Here is a 19,369-nt window from a genome sequence, read left to right as displayed (position 1 = left end):
AAGCAAGTTGAAGCCTCCATCATTAGCTTTGCTTCTTGCTGGTTACAAATATTGAACACTTTGTCTTAATGAAGGTGAAACAGTGAGGATTTCCTGGTCTGTTAAGAAAAACCCTAAACCTTAGTATTAAACATAACTTCAGCCTATGTTTTAGTCGATTTATGCTGCTATAACACAATACCTCAGACTGGGTGGCTTACACAACAGATATTTGTTTCCTCACTGTCTGGAGACTGCCAAGTCCATGAGTAAGGTGCTTGAAAATTTGGTTTCTGGTGTTAGCTTGCTTCCTGGTTTGCAGATTATTGCCTTCTTGCTGTGTGTACATGTGATCTCTTCTTTGTGCACAATCAGGAGGCAGAGAGAGAGAGAGAGAGAGAGCACTCTGCTGTATTTTTCTAAATGGCATTAGTCCTATTGGTTCAGGGCCTGACCTGTATGATCTTAACCCTACTTAACCCTACTTCCTTAGAAGCACCATTTCCCAATACAGCCACTAGGAATTACGGTTCAGCATATGAATTTTTTGGTTCTCATGTACTCTCTCAATCCTCAGTGTTTAAGTATTACCCCTTATGCCTCATATTCCCTCAAAAACCAACATATTTTGTTTATGTTTGTGCATTTGTATTTTGGTGTTAGGTACCTTTATATGAATTTAAACTTTCCTAAACCAGATTTATGTTTACTATGAATAATCTGGCTTTTCTTATCTACTTTATTTTCTCTTGTACATCATTTTCTATCTTCTACATAAATGGAATATATCTACACAGTACTTTAATTTCTTTTACATGTCTCTAGATTCTCTAAAGGATATGTTGGTTTATGTTCATGTGAAACTTGAAATTCTGTCTTCATGGAGATAGATATTCAAATATGTTTCCAGAAGACATCTCTTGCAGGCTGGTTAGTTATTGTCACTGAATGCAAATCCTGACATTCTGTTGGAAGAAATAGAGGAGATGAGAAGAAATTAATATAGTACATTGGTAAGACTTGGATATCAATCCCAGCTTGACACTTTGTGGATGTATGATCTTGGGGTGCTCATTGAGTGTTGAGCCAACTGAGTTTGTGTTTCCATTTCACAAAAATTTGGAAGTTATATAATAGTTGTCCTACCCATGCATAGAGTTGTGGCAGGGATAAAAGGAAACAAGATATATGAAAAATAACACACAAAAGTTAGTTATTGTTTAAAGAAGCAGTTAAGCATAGGAACAGGTTTCATATATTTTCCTTGTTTTAAAAGAAATATAAACAAGTATGGAATATGAACTGCATACATTCAAAAAATTAAGTATAGCAGGATTCTCTTCCACTTCTATCAGAATTTGAAAATTTCCACTTCTATTTTTAACTTACATTTTATCTATATTTTTACCTTACATTTAAATTTAGCAACTATATGCAAAATTTTTAGAAATGAAAATTTGATGAATTCTTTTTAGTAAAGATTTCAGTTTTACTTGAAAAAAATTAAGGAATATAAGTGACAGACCTTTTCATATTACAGTGTCTTTTCCACAATGGCATACTGTTAGAAATATACAAGAAATCTGCACATTCATTTAAGACCATCTCCACCCCCTCAAAAAAAAACCCTTTTAAAAAAAATTCTGCAAGAAGTAAGAAATTATGAAAATGGTTACATTTAACTGTGTGCCATGAAAGATTTTTCTGAGAAGTTTGCTCACTGACCTACAGATGGCAGAACAATGTAGCAAATGGAAAATAGGTGTTTTCTCATCGTACTTGCAAAAATCAAAGCAAAGCATTATCTAAACTACCTTTGTGAGAATTGTGTGAGGTCAGAGAAGGGAGAGTCAGGAAAGGGAAAAACCCACTACCAATCACTTTTCTTTTTTTGTGTGGATTTTGGTAGGCAAAATCCAAGGATCTCCTTTGTGTTGAAATAGACCGGAAGCCTGGTATTCAGTAAGTGCTATGAGCTGACTTTTCCTAAAATGTGTAAGGGAAGTTGCTTGGGTAAGTGGGCCAAAGGGATTTCACACATGGAACTTATTTGGGTTTTCTCATATTATATTCTGTCTACAGGGAGAATTTAGATTTCTATGTGACCAAGAATTTGCAGATTTTTTATAGCTTGCTATGTTTCAAAGCAGAGAGAAGAAAAAGACAATATCTTTCTGAATTTAGTTTTGTGGATCTCTTATGTCTTTACATTAACTAGCGCAATTGGTTTTAGACATATTAATTTTGATGATGTGTATAAGAGAAAAAATTTTCTAATTCGCTTCTCGCTGTTCAGATTGCCTTATAGATTGTGTAAACTCACTTCTCTATGAATTCACAAGGTATTTGAAGGTATTAGTTATGCAAAGTAGGTGTTTTCCTGCAAAGTTTTGTGTAAATTAAACATGTATTAGTCAAATCAGATTAAAGAAATGCACAAAGGAACAGGTATTCCTTAAGGCATCATTGCTGAGTCTGTGAAAAGAAAGCTTTTATGGTATGAAATGTGAACTAATATTTTAATCTGTTCGGGCGTGTCCAAGCGACTAAAAGTACAATTCGCCTGTATTTAGTAATTTTTTTTCCTGGGTGAGACAAGAGCAAAAACAGTGGAAGTGGATTTAAATGGTCAAAATCAGAACAGGTAGTTGAAACCACACGCTGAAATCAGAGTCGGATGTTGGGGAGGAGTGAGGACAGCGGAGTGAGACAAGCAGCTGAGGGTGCCTGGGGGAGAAACGGCGGTGGATGTTTGCAGCAACAGAACCCGTTCCTGTGGTTAGTTAGGGCAAGCCTGGTTCCCAGGCATAACAGTCTCACACCTGGCAGAATTTTAGGAGGTTGGTTTGTGGGAGCGCTGAGCCCCCAGAAAACTCCATCACCAACCCTTGAGCCCACTGAGTTCCGGTATCCGTGGACCGCAGATACAGTCTACTCTCTTTTAATGTGCAGATGGTAGTAATAGCATCTATCGCTTGCATAATAATGTGCAGATAGTTTTAGAAAGTGATTTTCTACAAAGTCATGCTTGTGATCCTGGCAAAGCGTCCCTAGGACTTTAGTATGAATGAGTTTGTCAGGTCACTATTGAAGCCACACGGACTATTTGGTTGTGGCCAAAGACAAAGGAAAAGCAAAGAGAAAAGTGCAGAAAAGAAAACATAGTATTCTTTCATCATTTGTTCACCCATTCAGCATTCTCTATATGCTGGGCAGTGTACTGGCCAAAAGAAAACATCATTCCTGTCTACTTTCGTGAAATGCAGAGCCTCATACAAGAGAGCAGTAGTAACCTAATAAACCTTGCCTAATAAACCTAATAAACCTAATAAACATTGCCAGAAGAGTGGAAAGTGTTGATCAGGGAAGGCCTCTGAGGAAGCGTTATTAAACTAAGATTTAAATAGTGATACATACTCAAATCTACAATGGTGCTGTTATTGGCCACAGTCATTGTCCCTGATCATCATCCATAGTTTATAGTGGAAGAAACAAAGTTGCTTTGAGGTGAATTGTCCATTCACATGGCTTAGTAAGCAATGACTCTGAACCAGGTTCCCAGCTCTAGTATGCTTAACCACCATATGCTGCTGCCTCACAACAGAGAGGGAACAGCCAGCATTCTGACAGGTCTCTAAAGCAGAGAAATCTGAAGATAAACTTCCAACCCTCCGTCCTTCATAGGTCTGCTTGCCCCTCAAGTTGTACAGAATACCAGAGTCAGCATCATTGAAGCTGTTATTATTGGTTAGAAGCTCCGGGACTAACTGCACACATGTTGCCTGAAAATAATGCTTACCGCAAGGAGAGACTTGCTGTAGGTGCCCCTGAGCCAGAGGTCACCTGAAAGCTGGAAATTCTCTTAGCCCATTTGAAGTGAGCCGGCCTTTATCTCCTTGTGACAGAGACCAAGGACAGTGAGTCAAGAGGGAAAAAAAAAATTTACTGTACTATAGATGACACTTTCCGCGTGTAGGATTTTTTAATTGTGTTCAGCTATTTAGTATAATTACACCTAATCACATAATTTCTGTAAATTGGTGAAGTGACATAATTTAAGTGTTTAACAAGAAATGTAGATTAAATAATTATAATGTATAGCTGCAATTTATGGGTAATGATGGGCAAATTTTAAACTTTGCAAAATAGTGTAATTTGAGCCTTCATGGAAATATCTCACCATTTCTCTTTCCTATTTCTGACCAAGTGCAACAGCTTTGAAAGCTACATAATGTAAACTTAAAGGCTTCTCTCTTTCTAGGACATCCTTAATATAGAGTGTTCCTAAGAGACTAATGTGATTTTAGCCTCTCCCCAGAAGTCTAATATGAAATTAACTGCCTCAGAAGGAATTCAGATGGTGACTTTGACCCTGGAGCCGTCATTCATATGTTAATTGTTAAGTCATACAACACATATTTATCTGTGTATCTGTGTCTATTATGTGTCATATATTGTGCCAGCTGAGTGCTGGACATTCTATAGTGAACAGAGTCCAGGGAAGCCAAAACAGAGAGGGGATGAGTAAGTAAGGCATGTCCAACATTGTCTTATCAAGAGAGCAACTAAGATAAGGGTCTTTCAACAGGGAGTTGATGTTGGTGCTTTTTATGAGGCTTTGCAGTAGAGTGGTGAAGGTCAAAGCCAGAAGGAGTAGGTTGGGAGAAAATTGACGTGAAATAGACCACTGCTTTTAAGAAATTTCATAGTGAAGTAGAAGAGTGAAATCAGATAGTAATTGACAAGAGGTGTTGAGCTTAAGGGAGACTACTGTCCTCCCACACCCCCCGTAGGACAAGTTTATTTGAACCCAGTTGGGAAGAACAATGATAGCAAGATTTTATGAAAAAAAAACAAACAAAAAAAAAAAAAACAAAAAACATTCATGCCAGGTTTTTACCTGATCCGTTTTTCTCATTCATTCATCACTCCAATCCTGTGAGGTATTTATTTGCGACTATTATTCCCATTGTAAGGTAAGGAAACTGAGGTTGAAGACATTAAATATCTTGCCCTGGATTGCTAGCTGGTAAGCTTGCCCTGGATTGTAAGCTGGATTGCAGCAAGACTGTAAAGAGCACCAGGTCTGTCTGATTCCAGAGTCAGCCTAAGCAGCTTCTCTATAGGTAGAATTAAACATAAAAGGATGAGGGCTTATCATCAAAAGTTCCAGGTCCCTAGAAGTCTGGAATCGATGTAATCCAATGGAGAAGTGCAGAGAGAATACCTAGTTATTCAAAGCAAAGCAATACCATTTTAATAGAAGGGAGAGCTAAAAGTAGAAGTACAGATGCAAGTTGAAAGGTTCAGTGGAGGAGATCAGTGGTACTTTCATGCGATGGTTTCTATTTTTTTATAAGTTGAAGGTCCTATGATGATAGAGCAGAGATATGAAGAAACCAAGATTTCAGACTGAGGGGGAAATGGTGCATAGTCTCAACCCCTGGAAATGGGAGAGGGAGCTACTACAGAATTGTATTTGCTTGTTCTCCTTCAGGACCAAGTAAAGGTTATTGACAATGAATTTAATACATATGTGCAGATGTGCAGTCCAAGAGCTGGACTGATACGTGGTTGTGGTTTTGCCAAGCAAGTGAGAAAGGAGATTAATGGCACATGGAGACCGAGAATAGTGGTACAATGCGGCTATGGTCACAGATGAACCTTAGACTTTAATCATAAGGGGAAAGGAAGTGAAGCAAGGAGAGAGTCAATAGACAAGATGGAACTAGAAGATTCTCAGGACTGGAAATTCGGATGCATTCCATGTTTATTTTTGTTTGCAAGTTGAATGAGGCTGTAGTTAGAGTGAAGAATGACTAACTTATTTTAGACCTCAGCCAGAATGGAAATTGCCCCCAGGTATTAGGAGAAAAGATAGCCCCTAAAGGATACTGTTTCTAAGAGTGTTTACTATCATGGCTTCAGTGTTGCATCAGGTACCACAGTATATCCTCAGCCAATTCCTTAGAAAAGTCATATACATTCAGGAGATGTACATGCTTAAACATGTTAAAACTAAATTTTTATGTGATTAACATGAATGTCACAAAAATGTTTTGTATGAGTTTTCAATGTCAGTAAGTTTTTTGATAATGAAAATATTTTAAGTAACGACAAAAGCAAAGTGTGGTTAAGAACCAATGTTATACAAAAACCGGGTTGATTAATCCCTGAAAATTGTGACTGTATAATTTAAATTATGACAATACATAGTTATCAATGACTTAAAATTCATAATATTCTAGAATGAAATAATTCACATATTTAAAATGAAAACTTTATTTTTAAATCTTCATTATATTCAAATCCTTTAGAATTTGGACCGAGGTCCATATGGTGAAAATTGCCTCTGCAAATGATCACCAAAATGATTATTGTTATTTTTATTATAAATCTGATATGGGGGCTTTCAACTTGTAAGTCAGAGGAAGGGAATATGAGGGTAGATATGTCTGCATGAGCACATAGGTGCATGTCTAAATATGCATAGGTGTTCACATGTGAGCCTGTGCAGGAGCACATGTGTATGCCTTGTGTACATGTGTGTGCATATCTATCGTAGGCCCTCTGGTATCATTCTTTGCAAAGAATTAGCAGTCATGATTTAATTATGCACATTATACTTATGTGGGCTTCCAGGTTAAAATTTGTCGAGTAACCATAACCATGTAATTTTCATTTGTACCTGATCATGATATGTTATCTGAAGATGGTCCGTGTAAAAGTGGTTTCAAAAAGTTATGACATCATTGGTATCATCAATGAGGAAATTTAAAATAATTTAAAATAATTTAAAATGACAACATTACCACAGTTCCTTACGTTTCTTTCTTAATTTATATGTCATGGTCATGTTGAATACAGGGCAAGAAAGGAACAAAGGGTCTCACTGAAGAGTGAGTGGTTTTTGAGAAGGAAAGGAATTGCAGCTGCTTCTGTGTTTCCGAGGCAGACCAAGAAAAGTCATCATGCTTAAGATTGGGGCAAGAGAGGCTGCATGAGTGGTCTTATTCATAGCTCTGTGTCGCACATATCCATATTGTTTCCTCTGAGTGGCTGAGAAAAAGAATGGCTCTCCCTTTCCAATAGCTCGTTTGGAATATATAAAAGCCTTCCTCATCAGGCTGAGAAAATTACATCACTGATAAGTCAACCTTCTGTACCTTTTGGATCCTAGTCTCTAGATAGAAAATGTGGCATTTTTAGACATTAAGACTATTTTGGATTCTTTTGACTTCCTCTAAGAGCAATTGGATCTGATGCAATGGGTTTTTCCCTTATCTCCTGGGCTATGAAGAGCTCTTTCATCATCACGGCATTTGAGTTGGCAGAGTCCCTGGAATAGGTCAGAAAAAGCTCCTGCAGAGATTTTTATATTAGAGCATTGTTAGCTAAATTAATCCTTTTGCCTAGATTTTCCTCACTGAAGAGAAATTTTGTAAAGTTAATTGGAGTCTCAGGAAGAGAACTAACAAAAGGCAGAACTTCAGTGGGGTCAAACAGGCATATTATCTCAAAACCAAAAAGATGAATTATAAGGGAGGATACGTGGCTTTTAACGCAATTAAAGCCTGAAAGGAAACTTAATTTTATCTAGTCCATTCTTTTCTCCTCATGGTAAGAGAGTTCATGAACATCTGTAGAGGCATGCATTTTTATCTATTACCCAGGATCTGCAGTGAGAAAAATTATATAGCTTTCCATGGAGTCTTCTGGTTATCAAGCAATTTGCTTGGTAACTTCTTTTCTCCAGCTTAAATACCATGTTTGAAATTCTATCAAATTTTTGTCCAGTCTTTCCTATAAGGAAACAGAAAAAAACAAATGATCAACTTTTATTGTGAATTATTAGCCCTCCTACTTACGATAACCTTAAGCACACTCTTGACACTGAAAATATACTTTATTCTACTGTATTTTAAAAAACTATTTGATGACCCTTTCCCTGTATAAGGTCTTGTTTATACATTAAAGCTACTTTCTTATATATTTCACACAATGTCTATGTCTTAGATACACATAATTCCTCATTCCTTACTAAATCATTAAATATTAAGCTTTTATTTTAGTGCAGTTATTGTATGTTTGTCTCATTATTGTACACTGAATTAAATCTCTTTAGGAACTAAATTTACATTAAAAAAAATATATATATAGTATCTATCATAGGCACCCTCTACTGACATTGATCAGAAAGGATAATCTGTTAACTGGTTTCGCCACTAGATGGCACTGATCCGCCTTTGGAAGTTGCTAAGGACATTTGCTTAATTGAGAACAATTACTATTTTAATCAAGAAATATATCACCTTTTTTTAACCAATAGGCTTTTAAGTTTGAAATGAGTTTTAGTATTCACAAATATCTGCTATCGCTTAGAGCAACCATAAAAAGTTAAGAGACCAACAACAAACAACAAGTGGGTATTGCTCTTTTCTATACTAACATTTTTATCCCTTCAACTTTATAGTTTATGCCAAAAAAGTAGAATTCAACATTGAATTTAAACATTTTCAGGCTTGCCAGATTTCATTATTGTCTTCTAAAATGTTGTCCATTCCTTTTTACTATTGATCCAAGAGTTAAACTTTTTAAGTTCTTTAATAGACCCTAGTTATTTAAGTGTGACTATCAACTTCTTTTTAGAGAAAATGTTTGTTTGCCTTTTCTCCTTTAGCTACCTGTAACAAATCTCATATAATTATTTGCTTGTGTCCTGTTTACCTGAATTTCTGGTTCAATCAGGATCACGTTTTAGATAGGAAGTTGATTTTTTTCCAACACAAAGATGCATAATAAGAAAATGCTATTATTTTTAAAAGACAGCCATTTATTCCCTTCAAATTGAGATTCATTGTAAAATATATCCAAAGAAATACTGGAAATATTTGTCTTGGTTAAGCCTTAACTTGCCCTTATGTGGATGAAGGCTGGCAAATATGATATAGCAAATTAGCTTAGGATATGACATTGCCATTAGCTACCACAGGGCTTCAGAATATCTACATCAAGGTTCTTAACCCTGGAAGTGTGCATCAGAATCACCTGTGGAGCTTCTTAAAAGGATAAAAACACAATCTCCATCACAGATCTATTTATTGAATCAGAAACTATCGGTTGGGAGCACAGCCATCTGTGGTTAAAGGCTTTAAAGACCGCTCTGGGATGCAGCCAAAGATAAGAACGATTGGTCTTCAAAGAGGAGATTTGATTCAAGAGCATCATCTTATTTAAATATCCTGCGCCATGGCTCAGCACTCTGGAATCTGGAGCCAGCTTGCTCCCAGCGTTTTCACTCATTAGCTCTGTGAACTAAAGAAAGTTAGTTATGGTGCTGTCCTTCAGGTTTCTTGACCACATAATGGTGACAATAAGAGTATCCATCTTATAAGAGGTTGTCCTGAGGAATAATAGTTCTAATCCATGTAAAATGACTGAAACTTAGTCCTCAATAGGGGAGAGCTATTGTTGTTGTTGTTGTTGTTGTTGTTGTTGTTGTTACTGTTGTTTTTATCATCATCATCATTTGTACTGTTGCAAACATATAGCTGCTCTATGTATTGATAAGCTTCAAGTTTGTATAAATTTACTTTTGTAATTATTTTATTTATTTTTGCTATATTTAGTTTTAGTTTTGTACTACATTGGGTGAGAGTCACGTGGATTAAAGTTTATAAAGACAAAGCTGGGGAAGGTGAAGTAACAATTATAAAAGCACACAAAGGGTGCCTAGGTGGCTTAGTTCGTTAAGCGCCTGACTTTGGCTCAGGTCATGATCTCATGGTTCGTGGGGTGGTCATGTTCTCGCTGTTTGTGTGTTTGAGCCCCACGTCAGGCTCTGTGCTGACAGCTCAGAGCCTGGAGCCTGCTTTGGATTCTGTGTCTCCCTCTCACTCTGCCCCTCCTCCACTCATGCTCTGACTCTCTCTCTCTCTCTCTCCCTCAAAAATAAACATAAAAAATTAAAAAACAAAATAAAAAATAAAAAAAATAAAAACACAAAATCTTCACAAACATTTTACAAGCGTTTAGAGTCAATTCACTCATGGATGGTCAAGAATTGATTTCATGTTGTTTTCTTTCTTTTTTTCCATTGTCATTTAAGATTTGCTCAGAACTCCCATTTATAATTTTTTTAAAAAATAAATGTATTTCATGTATAAAGGATTTACATTTTCATATGATCATCAAGACATTGGGCCAATATCATGTAATTAAGAGATAACTGAACTCTTCTTAAAAGAAACATTTAGTAGTTAAAACTTACTGAAACCTGAAGTTGGGAATGTTTGAACTCCATCCAAAACTTTGTCAGAAAACTTTGTCTTTCATACTATTGTCTTGGGTGCCACTGCCATATATGGAATCCAAAGAATATTCCACAATTCGCCTGAAATTATCTTTCTTTTTTTCTTTATCTGGTGATTAAAGTTTCTGAAGGAGTCTCAGCTCAAGGATCACTGACTCCAGAAATCCTCAGAAGATCCCCAACCCACTAATTCCAAGGTCCATACTCCCTCTGTTTTTAGGCCTCTTATGTTTATATATAGCTGTTACATCCCAGTTGGATTGTACACTTATTGAGAACAAAAAGCCATGACTGATGGAAGTTAGTAATTCTAGACCCCCTATCATGTGCTTGTTTATGTATTTAGGTATGTATGTATTTATTTATTTAGAGAGCACAACCAGGCGTGCGTGAGCAAGGGAGGGGCAGAGAAAGAGGGAGAGAGAGAATCCCAAGCAGGCTCCATGCTGTCAGCACGGTGGGGAACCACGAGATCATGACCTGAACCCAAATCCAGAGTCGGACGCTCAACCGACTGAACCACCCAGGCACTGCCCCTCGTGTGCTTTTTAATAAAAAAGTTTACCATGTTGCTTATAATTTTTTAGGCTAAATGGGTGATGGGCATTAAGGAGGGCACTTGTTGTATGAGCACTGAGTGCTGTATGTCACTGATGAATCACTAAATTCTATTCCTGAAACCAATATCACATGATATGTTAACTAACTACAATGCAAATAAAAAATTGACACACACAGACAGATTTTTTTTCAGATTTTCTCATAACCCTAGATATGTTTATATTAATAAAACTGGAAAATTCTAGATTAATAAAATGAGGCTTGGAAAATAATTTTCATAGTTTACTTGATAGGGTGGGCAAAAAGTGAACAAATATGGCATTTAGAATGAAATAAAACTTGAACTATCAGGATCATGGAAATTTGAAAATTAAAACCCTTGAAATAAGGTCAACATTAACCACCAATCCAGCAATAACAAAAACTATTGTGAAAACATTTCATATGCAGACAGAAAATGAAACAACTTCAATTTATGTATGTGTCTGTATCTGTAGCTATATCATTTTAATGATTGACCATATATTTTCTGTGAATGTTGACATTACATGTGATAGGATGTCATATATCAAATATGGTTCCCCCTTTGTTTGGAAGTTTAACCAATTATTGAAGTAAGTAGTTTTTTTTTCTTAACTATGTATATAAGCAAAATGCATTTCTTGATGTTTATGTTTCAGAATTTCGCCATTTTTTTAAAAGCAGAGAGAAAGTAGAAAAGCTTATTTTGACTTTATGAATTATAGGAGCAAAGTATGTTTTTGATATTTATCAAGGATTTAATTGAGTGATTCATTTGCTGTTTCATCATTATATTGTTATAGCATGTTGATGTGTGATTTAGTTTCCATTAAGTGTTGCTAGAAGATTAATCTAGTTTAAGATGCTGACTAGGCAAGCAAAACGTTTGCTCACTGCAAGCATTTTTATAATTAACTTAGCAGCACAGATAAATAAAGAGGTAATCTCATAGTAACACGGAGGACTTGATATGACGGGTGGTCTAAAGAAGTACATTTTAAATAGTAATTCATTGATATATAAGTGGATATTTGTAGAGGGAAAAGGAGCTTGATGTTTAGCCGTGACATGTCCAAACTTGCAGTATTTTTCAATTTCATGGCCAAAAAAAGGGTTGAAGGCAATAAAATACATGATAAGTAGTGCAGTACATTACTGAGTTATTATGGCAAAATGTGTGAATGGGTATAATATTATATACTCATTCGTGCCCTCCCGTATGCAGGAAGACTACTATTCCATTGTAAAAATTATAGATTAGGTTTGAGAAAGAAGAGATTTAGTTAAAATTCCTACCTTTCTGAAGTCTGTCTCCTTTTTTGAAGTGGAAACTAGGTCTCAAATATGCAAGTACTATTAAAAATACTTGAAGTAAGACTTCATCATGGGAAAATGTAAGTAAAGCACACCCAGACACACCTTGGATTCCAATACATGTGTTGAAATCCTAAGACAGATTTATAGAAGCAAAAAGTATTATCTGGAGAATCAGCAAATTAAAGGGACCTTCCCCAATCACAAAGCACTATTAGCTTCATATCCTTCTAGGATAACCAATTATGACGCCCTAGGGACACCTATCAGCCTTCTGAAATCAGATCCAAAGTGGAGACAGAGATCATAGTCAAGTAGAATCTTTTCTCTGACCTTTGCTTGTTACTTTGGACCCCTGATGACTAACGCTTACTTCTGAATTGTACTTCATTTCCCTGTACTGGTATATATAGCGCTTGGTATATAGTGTTTGGTTTGTGCCAAACACTGTTCTTAGTGTCTTACAGCTATTAGAACATTTAACTTTGTAATGTTCATATGGGGGGTATTATTTTCACAATCACATTTTACAGATAAAGAAACTAAGGCAAAGAGAATAGCCAATATGACCAAGATCGTGTAGCTGTATAAGTAATAAAGCCAGAATTCAAGCAAAGAAGTCTGTTCCAGAGACAGCTCAAAACCAATATTTGAAACCACCAAAAACAGACTAGCAAACAGACTGTTTGTTCTTTGAATGTAAAGAAGAAACCACAAAAGTTTATATGTAGAATGCTATCTTTTAATTTCATTTTTTGCTCCTTGATCTATAAATGAAATTTTATTCCACTTATTCAGCCTAAGAAAATCAGGAACTAGATCTCATATTTCATATGTACAGAAATACCTTCCGGCTCCACAACTAGAGAGGGTTAGTGTTAGATGTTAGCAATTACACTTAAATGAGACTCATTTCAAACAAAGTCAAAATTAAGGAATCTGATTTGGCGATATATCATCATGGTTTTAGAAGTCTTGTATTCTCTCCAAACCACCTTGTCCTCAGGGGATTCATTACTTTACAAGGAGGCTTGTGGAAGGTCTAGTTCAGATTCGTATTTTCACTGCATAAATGTGGCCTCTCTGTAGTTGCAACTTTCAGTTAGGTAAATACTTTAGATAAACAGCTCCATTATTTTTTCTGTATGACTGAAGATAATTGGTTAAATTATAACTAAATTCTATATTAAGTATGATCTTCTTGTAATTACCTCAATTAATGTTTTTAATTGACATAATGATTCACTTTTTAGCTTAGTACCTGAGGCATTTTCATTAACTCTCTGCCATGAAACGCATATTGTGATTGCTCACGGGAGAAATGTCCAACACACTTGCTTGTCCCTTAAGTGTGTATAGAAGCCTCTCGACTTACAAACTGCTAAGGTCTGAACAGTTATTGTCACCCCTTTATAAACCAAAAGTAATATCATTAAAATGTGTGCTTTTGCTACCTGTTAGAAACAGGCAAAGAAGACAAAGAAGAGCATGTTTTTGAAGGATATTCTTTAAGTTAAGGGATTTTCTCTCTTTTTTTTTTTAAGTTAAGTTGATTTTTATTTTGAGAGAGAGAGCATGTGTGTGCACAAGTGGGGAGGAGCAGAGAGAGAAGGGAAGAGAGAGAATCCCAAGCAGACTCCATGCTGTCAGCATGAAGCCCCATGCAGGACTCAAACTCATGAACCATGAGATCATGACCTGAGCCAAAAGCAACAGTCAGACGCTTAGCTGACTTAACCACTCAGGTGCCCCGGTTAAAACATTTTCTTAAACTTCAAGGTAAAGTTCCTCATTTCTTCTATGTAGTATTCTGATCTTATGTTGATGGTCATGAAGACAAACTCCTCCAGAAGCGGGTATAGAGGGACAAATTAATGAATCTAGAAGTTGCACACACACACCCTATCATGGCTTCCACATTGCCCAGCTCATGTGAATACATAAGAAAAGAAATCAATCCCTTTCAGCCAAAACTGAAAGTTCCTAGGAACAAAGAACTTTTGTATTAATCCAGAAAAAGGAAATGGCCTAAAGCCAGAGCACAACTAGCAGAGTCTTGAAAACATTGTATTAACTCAGGGAAGTTGTAGTTTTCTGGTTGGTCTGATGAAACTTCCCTGAAGGCCCTGAAAATCTCTTCTGGTCATTGATTAATTCCGGTCAAAGATTAATTTTGTTAGCCTTTCTTCTAAAATGAAAAAAAAACGATGTCTTCTCGCCATTAAATAAAAATATAAGTACTGTGGATGTTGTATGAATGGGAAACTGACTTTCGGAGTTCTTAGATGTCAGGTTATAGACCCGCACCTGTGTGATACTACTCTCCTGGGTAGTATTTATGGAAATGCTATTTGTGGGTAGTGTTTTTGAAAATAAAATGCATTTATGAAAACGGTGATTCCACTCACTCACATGGTTTCCACTAAGATCTATACGCCAGTGACTCCAAAATCTACATCTCTAGATTTGACCTATTATTTATTATTAATATTATTGTTATTATTATTATTTCTAAAGACCCTTAAGTAGGGAAGGAATATATTAGGTTTAACAAATTCACTGCTTAGTGGTATCCATTACCAGTTTGAGTAGATAACTCGTGAGCTGTGGCAAATGTGTCAAAGGAGGCCAGGAAGTAAGCACGGAGCTGATGACAAATCTGTAAAGTTGGTCAGTGGTGCCGAAAGCACTGCTGTGATTGGAAACCTTGAACTGTTGTTGTGGCAATCAACATATTTAAGTGATATAATCCCGAGCACTCAGATGTGTAATTGCAGAACAGTGATGTGGGGTATGGCACTGATCTGATGTTGGGATTCTAGTAGGCAGCTCTGGTGGCATGATGGGATGTGGAGTAATTGGGGTACGTGTGTGAGGGCAGTGCAGATAGTAAATCAGACCTTTGGAAAGCAAAGGAGCAGAAAAAGTCAGGAGGAAGTTGACTGAGATCACATGAAGAAGGCAAGAGCCTGGATATCGGGATGAGACCAAGAGGTAGTCAATAGTGCAGAAAAGAATGGGGGAAAAGAAATAGTTCTGACTGTTCCTTATCATTCTCCTTGCTGTATAAACTGTGGTGAGGATCAATTCTGATCGTATGTGTTAAAAGTTGAGAGGAGTCCCTGGCACATGGTGAGTACTCATTGAACTCTATCCAATAGTGGTGGTGGTCTTGGTGGTGGCAGTAAGTAGACGTAGTGACAGCAGCAGTGGCATTGTAGTGCCTTTCCTAGACTATGGAAATAACTCATTTTTTATTCCTTTGGAACCTAACTTCTGGTACATCCTCCACACTTCCACTGTGGATAGCCCTCCGCCTAAAACTCCTATGAGCTTCCTAGTGACTTCCCATTGACTGAATAAATCAGAATTATTTAACAAGGCATAACAAAGAACCCTCTGCATTTAGCCCTAGCACTTTTGGGAACTGAGGGATTAAGCAGGTGAAAGATCATCGGATACAACCATATTGCAGTTCCCATCACTCTATATGAGAGTAAGCAATCACATGACTTGTCCAAGTATGGTTTCTCATACTTGGAAATTATTGTGTGTGTGTGTGTGTGTGTGTGTGTGTGTGTGTGCGTGCGCGCATGCATGCATTTTCTTCTCTGTGAAATTAATTCATTCAGATTCAACTAGTCAGAATGAATTTTTCTTTCTCTTCTGATTTAATCATATATCTACTATAGCATTTCTCGCATAACTTAGCAATTTGTCTGTCTCTCCCACTAAATCCTTAACAATTTGTCTCAAGGACTCATAATAGTACTTCATATCTAATATCAACTAGCTAAACGTTTGGAAAATAGTGAATGCTACAGTCTGAACATAAAGAAAATAACACATTCGATGAACTATATCGTCTCAATGTACTTTAGCTCTGGTCTCACACTTCTGTTATGCACAGACACTTAGGAAAATAGTTTGTCAGTAAAACAAACTGCCTACGTCTTACTGAAGACTTCATGTTATTCAGTCGTACAAGTTTAAAAGTTAATATTCTTAACTCCTTCTAAATACTACAATATCAGTAGATTGACTAATTTAAAAATAGCTTCAGTTATCTTCAATATGTGTAATAGTTTTATTCTGTGTATTTGAATTTAAAACGTGTATAAATGGGAAATGGATCTGTCAAATTTATAAGCAATGAGTGTTCATAAATCTTTTTAGTTCATGAATTAAATGAGAAAGGCAAGAGAACAGAAAAGCAAAATATAATTTGTCTCGACATTGTGCAGAATTTTTTTTTCCTCTATGACTTTCTGGGATGATTAGAGTATTAAAGGAGAATAAACCTAACAGTTTAATGGGATACTTTCATTTCGAGTTAGTAGTCCCGCAATTCAAACTCAAGAAATTCAGCAGAAGAAAGATCTTGCAGGAGGATGCTCTGTTCGAAATTACCTTTGTTGGGACTTTTGTGTAATGGAATTAAGTCAGCAGGGACAGAGGAATGCTTAAAATGGCAGCTGGCTTCTTCCTGTTGCAAAGACATATGTCTTGATTTGTAATTACCAGAAAAACAGGTTGCACGTACTGTACTTTAAATCATTTTCCCAGCTACGGGAACTAGTACAGACATGTATGCAGAGGACACACGGCACTCTTAATTTCTCAAAAGTTTTTTTTTAATCAGATCCCTTTAATTAGAAATAATCACTGGATAATTAGTTACCTTTTATATAGCTTTATCTTTCATTAAAAAAAAAAGGTCACGATGTCATAAAAATAGACATAGTATTCAAACAATTGAATTGAACTGGGATTAATCGAATACTCACCAAAAATCTTATATGGAAACAACTATGGGAAATGTTATCCTAAAATGGTTAGGAACTTAAAGAACCAAAAATTTGATTTTGGAAAAGTAAAATCTCCTTTTGGCATTCTATTTACCGTTATTCAAAATCCAACAAACAAATTAAAAACAACAACAACAAAAAGAATTTTGCTTAATGTAAGGAACATAACCAGAAATCTATGGGCTGCTTAATTACTACCAACTATACAGGCAATTTAATTTTTTTTTTTTATTTGAGGGGGAAACAGGGGAGAGGGGCAGAGGGAGAGAGAGAAAGAATCCTAAGCAGACTCCACATTGAGTGTGGAACCCATTGTGGGGCTGTATCCCATGACCCTGGGATCATGACCTGAGTTAAAATCAAGAGTCCCGCACTCAACTAACTGAGCCACCCAGGCACCCCGGCAATTTAACTTTGAATGAAATTTTGACATTTAAAAGAATATCAATTAATGCAGTTGTTTGTTTGTTTGTTTATTTATTTATTTGGCAAAAGGGTTTTATTTGTAAAATGCCAAAGGGGCCCCTGGTACAACAGGACAGGCAGTCCGGCTTCTCAGGGGTTGGGGACATTTAGGCAGATGTGCTTGAGCGAGAGGGTACCCTACCAGTCCTCTGTATCAACCTGGGCTGTCTTAAGGACAAGGGACACTGGCTCAAAGACAGGATAAGCTTCGGGGGCCCCAGGCTCCAGCAATTCTGGAACAGGCTCCTCCTTGGTCAGCACTTGGTCAGCCACTGGTGGCCCCCCAGGGCTGCTCGGGTTACACCCCTGGGATCCTCTTGCTGCTGCCTGCAGTTATGTGTCTGGGATCTCTCTCATCCCAGCTGTGGGGGCTGAGCATCCTCTGAGACCTCTTCCGGTGGTCTTGCAGGTGACACAGGGTGGCTGGGCTGGAAGGTGCCCCCAGGGCAGGACTCGGTGCCCTTTTGCAGGGAGCCTTCATAATGAGAAACTCTGGTTGTTCTCATTTGGATACTGAAATATCTGGTTAATCTTTCATTGAGACCCAGCAGGATCAGAGGGTCACCCCTGTGGGGACTGGAGCCCCTGCCCCACCTCTCCTAGCCTCGAGATCTCTCTGCTGCACCCCCCTCCTCCATTGCTCTTCCTCCTGGGGGTCCATCACTGAAGAAAGGAAGGGAAGTGTCACCCAAAGTCAGCCAGTGCTTCTCCCCTCTCTGGCCCTTCTGCATGTCCACCATTACCTTCTTGATGTCCTCCTCAGGCTGACTGAGGATCTCAGCCCACATGGTGTGGCTGGTCATGCAGGTGCTCCCTACCCGGTGCAGCCTTCTGAACCAGCTCCCTTCTAAAGTTGTCTGTGCCCTCCCTTTACAGTTGATCATTTATTTTTTATTTTTTTACTTTTTAATTTTAGAGAGAGCACATAAGTGCAGGAGAGGGGCAGAAGGAGAGAGAGAGATCATCTTAAACAGGCTTCACCCTCAGCCCCGAGTCACTGGATGAAAGGCTTAATCCCAGGACCCTGGGATCATGACCTGAGCTGAAATGGAGAATCTGGGCTCAAACAAATGAGCCACCCAGGACCCCCCACAGATAGATTGTCTTTTAAAGTAAACCTCTCCTGAGCACCTGCCTGGCTCAGTGGGTTAAGCCTCTGAATTTGATTCAGGTCATGATTTCCTGGTTGGTGAGTTCAATCAAGCCCCCACCTCAGGCTCTGTGCTGACAGCTCAGAACCTGGAGCTGCTTCCAATTCTGTCTTCCTGTCTTTCTCTCCCCCTCCCCCACTTGCTCGCGCTCTCTCTCTCTCTCTCTCTCTCTCTCTCTCTCTCTCTCCCCACTTCTCTCTCAAAAATAAATAAATGCTAAAAAAATATTTTTAAAGTAAACCTCTCTACAAAGTTGAGTGATCATTGGTGGCTCCCAAAACTACTTCGTCTAGTTTAATTTTACTTCTCATGGTTGTCTCTGAGATCAAAGGAACTAATATGTTTGAAATGCATGGGACAATACAAAACTGTAAAGCAAAATTATTTATTTAATCACAGTTTGCATTTGTCTGGTAGAAGCCTAAAATAGCATTTGTAAGAAGATTTTTATGAGGTAATTCACGTACCTTGCACCTCACCCATTTGAAAAAGTATATAGCTCTCAGTGGTTTAGAATACTCCTATACAACATTTACAATGGCCAATTTAGAACATTTTCATCATTTCAAAAAAAATCCTGTGTCCTTCAGCTATCGCACATCTATTTTCCAGTTCCACCAGCCCTAAACAACCATAGATCTGCTTTCTGGTTCCATAGAATTGCTTATTCTGTCTATTTCATATAAATGCAATCATGTAAAGGTTTTTTGGTGCCTAGGCTCTTTCTTTCTCTTAACATCACGTGTTGAAGGTTTGTC

At 37.3% G+C, this 19,369-nt stretch overlaps 1 protein-coding gene and 1 pseudogene across 6 annotated transcripts in view; one reads left to right on the top strand and one right to left on the bottom strand.

Moving 5' to 3' along the window:
• ROBO1 (roundabout guidance receptor 1) overlaps positions 1-19,369 on the top strand; it is a 1,129,831-nt gene that overhangs the window by 390,837 nt on the left and 719,625 nt on the right. The gene's annotated exons all lie outside the window — the stretch shown is intronic.
• Positions 17,715-18,263, bottom strand: LOC109503378 (annotated as a pseudogene).

Source organism: Felis catus, chromosome C2 (genome assembly GCF_018350175.1).
Source record: "Felis catus isolate Fca126 chromosome C2, F.catus_Fca126_mat1.0, whole genome shotgun sequence".
Lineage (NCBI taxonomy): Eukaryota > Metazoa > Chordata > Mammalia > Carnivora > Felidae > Felis > Felis catus.
This window is presented reverse-complemented; position numbering and strand designations above follow the sequence as displayed.